Source organism: Seriola lalandi, unplaced genomic scaffold (genome assembly GCF_002814215.2).
Source record: "Seriola lalandi dorsalis isolate HSWRI2012SDOR001 ecotype SW California unplaced genomic scaffold, Sedor1 jcf7180002054930, whole genome shotgun sequence".
NCBI lineage: Eukaryota > Metazoa > Chordata > Actinopteri > Carangiformes > Carangidae > Seriola > Seriola lalandi.
The window spans coordinates 236,096-238,176 of record NW_019525482.1 but is presented as its reverse complement, the minus strand read 5'-3'; the positions used below and the strand labels follow the sequence as shown (position 1 = coordinate 238,176).

General features: G+C 46.9%; 1 protein-coding gene across 1 annotated transcript in view; it reads right to left on the bottom strand.

Moving 5' to 3' along the window:
* The window catches only part of pdgfra (platelet-derived growth factor receptor, alpha polypeptide), a 20,954-nt gene extending 19,834 nt beyond the window's left edge, over positions 1–1,120 (bottom strand). Inside the window, exon 1 of the mRNA XM_023393191.2 lies at positions 952–1,120. The gene's annotated coding sequence lies outside the window, so the exon portion shown is untranslated. The remainder of the gene's footprint in view (positions 1–951) is intronic.
* Between the last annotated feature and the right edge of the window lie 961 nt (positions 1,121–2,081).

Sequence of the window (2,081 nt, the reverse complement as noted above, 5' to 3'; positions counted from 1 at the left end):
TCGACAAATGTGGCAGATACCAAACGCATCTGGACGCATTTGAGCAACAGCTGATAAGGCTCGTCTCAACTTTCTGCAGGATGGTGCAACTCCGCGGCAAAAGCTTCTTTTCCAGGGTCGCGGTTGTGAAGAGTTGAGCATCAGTGCAATTTAAAAAAAAAAAAAAAAAAAAAAAGAAAAGAAAAAAGTTTGAGATTCTTTGTGTTTTAATTATTTGAGCAGTTTTAAGAAGGCCTAGTATTCCTTTGCGATATCCCTTGGTGACCCAGCAGGGTGGGTGGTTAATGAAGAATGCGTCGTGGCTCCAAAACACACTCGGTTCTTCTTCCTCCCCCCTTCTCTCTCTCTCTCTCTCTCTCTCTCTCTCTCCTCTTGAATCCATTCAGACTCTCTCCAGCGCAGATTTTCCATTTTAATTCCTCACATTCCGCGAACAGACGAGAAAACAATGCGATGTACAATTTCCAATGTGTTTCCCATTAAATGCCCAGCAGCTTCCCGCGGTGAAAGCCCTTCAGTCCTGGAGCTGACACCTCCAGCTGGGAGGCCGAAACCCAGCGCTTTTATCCAGCGGAGTCAGCGGCATCTCTCTGCCCGGCGTCCAGGGGGTGGCGGTGGGGGGTGGGGGGGGGAACCATATGGTTCATGGGGAACAGCCATCTAATCTAAAGTAGTTGCTTAATGCAGAAGTTGCACGTTCCTTTAGTGAATGAAACTTATTTAGAAACTTTTCCACAACCCTGATGTAAAATAAAAAGCGCGCGCTGTGATCTAATAATTGGTTAAACTAATTAAGAGCGCAATTAAAACTCCCACTAGACTTTCCAAGGGAATGATTCCATCATAGATTCCTCACAAACAAAACACCCAAAACCTTTTTTTTTTCTCCTTTTTCTTTTTTTTTTTAAAAAAGACTAAAAAAAAACCTGGTTTCAGTCATCTTTCATTTACCTCTGAATAATCCCCTCTTTATATTCCTCTGGTGTCAGTATATCCACAGTGAATCGGGGGCTCCAGAAGGCGCAGTGCGGCTCCTCTGCAGCGGCGCTAATCCTCAGAGATCCTGCGCTGTGAGCATATGTGCGCCCCTCTGTCCGCGTCCACGACCGCCCTCACAACTGCGCTCCGGCTACAGAGACCTGTAACTGATTCAATGTTACAGTCCTCCCCCCTCCTCCCTCCTCCTCCCCCCTCCCTCCGAAAAAAGTAATCATCTGGCTCAAAGTAAATAACTCTCAGGAAATGACACCCCCCCTCTCCTCTCTCTCTCTCTCCCTCTCTCTCTCTCTCTCCTTTCTAGACCCCTTTTCAAAGTAAGAGTCTTTTTTTGGTGCTGGGGGGGGGGGTGCAGATGAATATTCCTGTTGAAATGAGGATGTTTTGATATTTTCACGGGGTTTTATCCGGATAGAAAAACGTTCGGGAGAAACTCGAGGTCTGATTTGTTTTTGTGGAAGTTTGTTCGCTTGTTTCGCTTCCGGTCATTTCTCACAGAAGCTCTTCTTTAGTGGCTGCGGTTGTTCCGGTTCACCTGGTGCAGGTGTTTTTCACCAGATCAGAATAATAATAATAATAATGATTTAAAAAAACAAACTTTTAGCTGCTTCCTTGGTGCCTGATCCTGAGCATCAGTCAGAGTGGGAACAGTGGAGCGGTGATCTCATAGAGGGCGCTCCAACACCATCATATATCACAGGCCACATCCCCCCCTCACACTCTCTCTCTCTCTCTGTGTGTCTCTCTCTCTCTGTCTCTCTCTCTGTGTCTCTCTCTCTCTCTCTCTCTCTCTCTGTCTCTCTCTCTCTGCCTCTCTCTCTGTGTCTCTCTCCCCCTCTCTCTCTCTCCCCCTCTCTCTCTGTGTCTCTCTCTCTCTCTCTCTGTGTCTCTCTCTCTCTCTCTGTCTCTCTCCCTCTCTCTCTGTGTCTCTCTCTCTGTCTCTCTCCCCCTCTCTCTCTCTCCCTCTTTTTTTAAATAAATGAACCGTCATAGTTCTTCGTAGTAGAAAACGAATCACCCGTCTTTACTGGCACACGAGCGTGAGCTGTTTACCGAACCCCCTCCACTTTTTATTTAACCCCCCC